Below are 7,453 nucleotides of genomic sequence, written 5' to 3'. Positions count from 1 at the left end.
GGGACTCAGGGCTTACCTGACCTAGGCTCCAGTGGGGGTCTGTGGAGGAGGGGGAGGAAGCCCATGTGGGTCCCACACTCTTGCTTTATTATGACTGGGTCTTTCCTGCCGATACTGGGAATCATAAGTTTCAAACTACATGGTGCGAAAAGCAGAAGCGGCAAGAGAAGTTGGAGATGCTGAGGGCAGTTTCTTACCATCCAAGTCACATGGAGACACAGACCTTTCAGTAAATTATCTGGTCAGAAAGGGCAAGGAGTCATTTAGAGAAGAAGTGGCAGGGGCCATTCAGAAAAGCTTAGGGCAGCTCTTACCGTTCAAACCACATGGAGTTACAGGCCCTGCTAGTTGTGATTATGCTCAGGGCAGAGCTAACTGGGGTGGTTGCTCAAAAGGAAATTTACAACTAAAGCAGACAGGAAGAGGAGGTACCAAATATTATTTCTTTTATGCCACTACAAAGATGCATGCCTTTATGAACATTGTCCCATCAGGAAAGTCAAGAGGAAAAGAATGTTGTACATTATTCTACTGAAATTCAAACAAGACCAGAATTTCCCTGATTGGGTTCAAAACTTAGCCTTGCAGCTAGTTGTGTCATTTAGGGAAAGTTACTAAACCTTTCTAAAATCCCAGCTTCCTCAAATGTAAAATGGGATTATAGTAGTATTTATCTAAAATATGTTTCTGAGTGTAAATGTAAGAAAAGTTATTTTAAAATGAGTGTTAATTATTATCAATATTTGGAGTGAAGGAGGTGTCAATTTGATATTTTAACACTACAACAAAAGTATCTGAAAGCCTTACTGTGGCGGCCAGCTTCTAAGATGTCCCCAGTGAAACCTACCTCCTGGTGTTTGCAGCCTTGCATAGTTTCCTTCCACAATGAGTGAGGCTGACCCTTACAGCCAATAGGATATTATAGAAATTAGTGCATGACTTCCAAGATTAGATTAGAAAAGACATCATGTTCCAGCCTTGCTCTCCCTTGGGTCACTCATTCAGGAAAGCCAGGTACCATGTTATGAGGACAGCCAGGAAGACCTATGGAGAAACCTACCTGGCAAGGAACTGAGGTCTCCTATCAATAGCCTGCAAGGAACCAAAAACCCCTGCCAATAACCACATGAGGTCGCCATTTTGGAAGCAGATCCTTCAGCCCCTGTCAAGGCTTTTAAGTAAACTCTCATGAAAGACTAAGCTATAACCATACAGGTAAGCCAGAAATTGTGAGATCATAAATTCTTGTTATTTTAAGCCACTAAGTTGGAGTAATTTATAAAGCAGGAATAGATAACTAAAACACCTTCCATCTTAAACTATGCTGGAAATGCATAAGACCCATATGATCTTATTATAATGCGGTAAAAACTGTATCAAGATATTTTCAAGTCCATTTTCTTGAAAGGATGTTTGTTATTAATACATGGCAATGCCATGCCAGGAATAAACTCACTAATATAAAGACTACATAGGAGGTAGGGAAATTGAAAAGTTAAGAGAGTATGTAGGTTGAAAGAAAGTTAGGCTGGAGGGGTAATACAGGAAACAATTCAAAAGGCAATTCAATAAGTAGGGAGTCTAATGACAAGGCAAGGTCCATGTTTTACCTCTCTCTGTATTAGAGACCACAACCCCACAGGTAGGTGGCTAGAAGTCGCTGAAGGCCAAATTCATCAATTTAAGAGGACTTTGTGAGATAGTTTTTGACAAAGATCCAACATTTAAATGTGGTTGGGCAATGTGGTCCTTATTCTCCTAGCTCCCTTCAGGATACAGTGGATGGTCTAGAATGCCACATGGGCATAGGGAGTATGAGTTAACCAACTACTAATGCTGAATGAAGGTGTCCCGGGCACACTGGGCAGGACCATTTCCATATCCCATTGCTGTGATACCCTGCCAGGTGGAAGGTCAGGATTGACATTCATTCTTTTCCATGAGCCAAGAAATCTGGAGAGTCATATGATCCTCAAGCAGCATCAAGCACTAGGTGGTTGTATGGCAGCTTTCTAAAGAATTTTGAATTGACCTAGGTGGGGAACTAGCATGTCTGGCAGGACTTAGTATACAGAGCAGCTAGTTCTATCCAGCCATCTATTCCAGGCTTCCTGATTGATATTTTCTATCTGTGAGACTTTACAACCTCTCAGATATCAGTTAGAAAGAAAGATAGATTTCAAGAAATACACAAATCAAATGCCCACCAACTGGGGCTTATAAATTACATCTGAAGTCCTTATTCTGGAGCTAGCTGAGAAAGGAGACCAAGTGCTGGGCTCTGCAAGGCATGGATGTCTAAGAGGGAGCACTAAATTTTGAGATATCTTAGGGTCATCCCAAGGGAAATCATTAGCAAGAAATGTGCCAGGAAATGAAAGTAATAGAGTTCTGTGCTTGTTGAGTGATCCAATATATACTGACCTAACACAGGAGAAGAATAAACTAAGACTTAGGAAGAGTATGGCCAGAGGCAAGACTACCAGAGAGAAATAGTAGGGTAGTATCAGAAATAATTTTGTAAACATAGCCTGCCTTTTTCAATGTCCCACTTACATATTGCTTAGTCTATTTCAAAGGGCCATTGTTAAATCCGTTAGGGAATAATTGGCAACGCCTTCTGTCATGTTTAAAGAGAACTCCGAAAGGCTGCTTTCCTTCCCATTTCTAAATATCCTCTACTCAGATGCAATGGCATCTGAAATTCTACTTCCAGAAAGGAATTCTTAAGGTTTTCTCTTACAATGATGCTCTTTTAAAACACAAAAACTTCTGAGAGGACAAAGACATATTCCACCAGTGTTTGTATCATTTATCAATGCTTGACTCTTGATTAGAGGAACTGGATTATGAATACCAGGTACTCAGGAAGGGAGAGGAAGAGAAGGTGGAAAGGGTTGAAATATTCTGATGCCCTACTTATGGGGCAGGTTGGAAGACAATTTGATTTTGTGCAAATTTGCACATATATGTAAAGGTATGTGCACATATGCACATACCCAGAAATATTCTTACCAGTCTCACAATCCTATAACATGTTATTTGAACCTCTTGCATGATACCTATTACTTACAAATTTCTATTGCATATGACACCTGTGTTTTGTTAACCTTAAACTCCTTGAGATCAAACGTTGGGTCTTATTGAATTATGGTTGAATAAAACAATCCATTTGTCAGTTAAATATTTATTTAGTCATCTTACATGCAAGATATGCAAAGTGCTAGATCTGACATATGAAAGTAAACATTAATACTTCATGGTAACAATTCATTTGCTGATAATTGCTGTAGGATATAAACACTTTCGTGCACAGAAGTCTGGTAGAAATTAAGTTTAGACTGCAACCAAAAGGAAATAGACTCAAGGACTGAATGTACATGTGTCATAAAATTATAAAATGCCCTCTGACAGTTTTTTTTTTTTTCATTTTTTTCCTCACAGGGAAAGCCATCCCATAGACCATTTTAAGAACTTATTCAAAGGTAAGTTTAAGGGGATGGCCATGTTGCTCTAATAAAGCGGGAGGGGCGGTGGCGTGGGGGGAGCAGATGCCGCTGGCTGGGAGCGCGAGCCGGCCGCCAGCGGAGCGCAGCCTCAAGAAAGGTGCGGGGGAGGCGAGCCGGAGCCAGAGTAGCAGCCTGTGTCTGTCGGAAGCACCCGGGTGCAGTGGGAGCCGGGGCCGCAGCCGCGATGGCCGTGGCGGTGGGAAGACCCTCCAATGAAGAGCTTCGAAACTTGTCCCTTTCTGGCCATGTTGGATTTGACAGTCTCCCTGACCAGCTGGTCAACAAGTCTACTTCTCAAGGATTCTGTTTGAACATCCTGTGTGTTGGTGAGGCAGGTATTGGCAAATCCACACTAATGGACACTTTATTCAACACCAAATTTGAAAGTGACCCGGCTTCTCACAATGAACCAGGTGTGCGGTTAAAAGCCAGAAGTTATGAACTTCAGGAGAGCAATGTATGGCTGAAGTTAACCATTGTTGACACCGTGGGATTTGGAGACCAGATAAATAAAGATGACAGCTGTAAGCCAATAGTGGAGTACATTGATGCCCAATTTGAGGCCTACCTGCAAGAGGAATTGAAGATCAAACGTTCTCTCTTCAACTACCATGATGCAAGGATCCATGCCTGCCTCTACTTCATCGCCCCTACCGGACATTCACTCAAGTCCCTGGACCTGGTCACCATGAAAAAGCTGGACAGTAAGGTGAACATCATTCCAATAATTGCAAAAGCTGATACCATTGCCAAGAATGAATTACACAAATTCAAGAGCAAGATCATGAGTGAACTAGTCAGCAATGGTGTCCAGATATATCAGTTCCCCACAGATGAAGAAACGGTGGCAGAGATTAATGCAACAATGAGTGTCCATCTCCCATTTGCAGTGGCTGGCAGCACAGAAGAGGTGGAGATTGGCAACAAGATGGCAAAAGCCAGGCAGTACCCCTGGGGTGTGGTGCAGGTTGAGAATGAAAACCATTGTGAAACTCCGGGAGATGCTGATCCGAGTGAACATGGAAGATTTGCGGGAACAGACCCACACCCGCCACTGTGAACTGTATCGGCGCTGTAAGCTCCAGGAGATGTGCTTCAAAGACACTGATCCTGACAGCAAGCCCTTCAGTCTTCAGGAAACATATGAAGCAAAGCAGAATGAATTCTTGGGAGAACTTCAGAAGAAAGAAGAAGAAATGAGACAAATGTTTGTTATGAGAGTGAAGGAGAAAGAAGCTGAACTTAAAGAGGCAGAGAAAGAGCTTCATGAGTTTGACCTCCTAAAGCGGACACACCAAGAAGAGAAGAAGAAAGTGGAAGACAAAAAGAAGGAGCTTGAGGAAGAGGTGAACAAATTCCAGAAGAAGAAAGCAGCAGCTCAATTACTACAGTCCCAGGCCCAGCAGTCTGGGGCCCAGCAAACCAAGAAAGACAAGGATAAGAAAAATGCAAGCTTCACATAAAGCCTGGCAAGCCAAGGATGTTCCCGCATTCACCTGCTTTTGCAGTAATATTGTGTCTTTGCCATCTGTGTCCTTTTATTTTTATTTTTATTTTTTTACTCTTCCTCAAACACCAATAACTATTAACTCATTTTACTGAATGTTGTTGGGTGGTGGAAAATGGTAGAACAAGGGAATGACAGCAAAAGCTATGTGCAGCTGGACTTTGTTTCTAGAAAGCAAATGGTTTGTCTGTTATGCCTGTTCAGAACGGCAGCAGGAAGCATGCCTGTTACTTGTATGTTGCTTTGGACTGAGGAAAGGAGGTTGAAATGCTGTGTGTACGTCTGACACGAAAACTTCTCACCACCTCAGCAGCTCAACTAAAAACCGGAACAGCCATGACAACATCTTGCATTGTCTTGATTATTCATCTCAGTGATCACAAAATCCGTGAACTCACCCTGTCTCTTCTCCACATTACCCCAAACTAAGGTAGATTTGTGTATAGGCAGAACTGTGGGTAAGCATTATATGGATTTTTCATTTTAATCAATAATATTATTTGACCTGGAATTGTGGGTCTGTTCAGACTGTTTCCTCTTGATGGTTTTAAACTGCATCTGAACGCCTATCTCTCAAATCTTGGCCAAGGTGGAGTGGGAGGACTGTCACAGAAAACTTATGATTATGTTCACTTTTATCAGTGCAACCTTGTTTGTTTCACAGATAGTGATCTCAAAGTTTGAACCATATACCCTTCTACAAAGGATGATGGTTTTCTCAACCTATCTTCTACCTAAGATAAGGAATTGTTCATAAACATACCTAAATTTGTTCTCAGTGGGTTGGGTGGGGAGGGTCTAATAACTGATTCCAGGATATAAGTACAACTTCTAATAAAATTTTTAACTAACCAAGAGGAGAAAATTTCCAGAAATGCTTCAAGTAGAAAATTTGTTATAAACTGTGTGTCATCTGCAGCACAAGTTTGAGGGGAAAATGGGGAAGAACAGAACACAAACACATGAATCAGGAAAGTAGAAATTCAACTTTACATCTGGCTTCCTTACTTAGTTCCCTTCAATATTTGGCGATAAAGGGAAGAAGAAATAGAACAATTGGTTTCTCAAATCAGGTTGTCTTGGAATCCACGACTAGCTTCACCTGCTCTCTCTGTCCAAGGCCCATTGAGCTGATGCCCCAAAGCCTCAGCAGTGAGGGTGAGAGTTTCCTATATACCACGACGTGAACTGTGTGCCTAATTTGCATAGAAAAATTACGTGTATTTAATCTGTTTTCTGTACCATTCCTTTCTGATGCTTATCCTCATCTTGATTTTTTTACTCTCTCTACTAACAAAATTCTCCCAGCTTTCTAACTCTGTAGTCTTCTATTTCTTACTTGAAAGGATATTTCTCATGACCCAATGATTCATCCCTGCAACTTCTTTCTGACCATCACTAGTCATATATCAAGTAAACACTCACCCCCACACTTTTTTTTTTCCAGTTAGTAAGTCTTCCATTGGTTCCAACAAGGATTTTTTTTCCTTTTTGTCCTCAGTCCTATTCTTAGGAGAAAGAAGGAATGGTCTCCCATGAACTGATTTAGGCTTAATTAGGCTAAGTTAGGAAATCAGTTATTGAAGCCCAAACTAAGTTAGCAGTAGTGATAGAAAGACAGGTTTAGGAGCTACTGGGCAAAGTGTTTTTGTCTGCTTGCTTGTTTGTTTAATGATTCTAGTCTTGAGGCTAGCTGTGGAGCAGCCAAAGCTGAGATGGCATGCTGATCTCTAACCATCGGCTTAATTTGCTCACCACCATGCACCAGACAAAAACCTGAACACTCATGTCATGTGCTTGTTCCCACCACTGCGTGTTGGCATTTTTGTGCCAAATAAGAGAAAATATAATTTTGAATAGTTTCTGCATCACTAAAACCTTATTAAAATGAGCCTAGCAGTGAAAGGTATCCAACGACTTTTTAATTCCAAGATTATTGATTGGATTTTTTTTTTTTGCATTAAAATTTTCAAAATAAAGTAAAACATATGGAGAGTCAGGAAGTAAAAAGTCAAAAGAAAGATACAGCGCCTTTTTTTTCCCCGATGTATTGCTTCTGAAATTTTTTTTACCACCCTTCCCTAGCCCTATTTAGTTTGTTATTGCTGCTCTCTTTTCTTTCTGTATCTATGCCTTTTTTCACAGTAGTCCTTGGCTCTGCATGGAATAAATGATCCCCTCAGTCTAATTGGATGTGCTTTCACCTCTGCATGTAAGTACGGTAGTAAGATATCTTTGAAGATCTTTCTGATTTTTTTTAATTAGGAAAAACAAATGGGGTGGATGGATTTTTTTCTTTCATTCTTTTTGAGTTGGGTAGGAAGGTAATGACAACTATAAATGTATTTTAAATGGCTACATTTATATCTTTCACAAGAACCACATAAATTCATGTTCCCCTTTACTATCAATGTAGACATTCAGAAATTACTAATCT

General features: G+C 40.8%; 1 pseudogene; it reads left to right on the top strand.

The window, feature by feature from the left end:
* Positions 1 to 3,693: 3,693 nt before the first annotated feature.
* On the top strand, positions 3,694 to 7,186 carry LOC119528996 (annotated as a pseudogene).
* Positions 7,187 to 7,453: the final 267 nt, after the last annotated feature.

This window comes from Choloepus didactylus, chromosome 3 (genome assembly GCF_015220235.1).
Source record: "Choloepus didactylus isolate mChoDid1 chromosome 3, mChoDid1.pri, whole genome shotgun sequence".
In the NCBI taxonomy this organism is placed as follows: Eukaryota; Metazoa; Chordata; class Mammalia; order Pilosa; family Megalonychidae; genus Choloepus; species Choloepus didactylus.
Note: the sequence above shows the minus strand (reverse complement) of the source record. Positions and strands in the feature narration are given on the sequence as shown.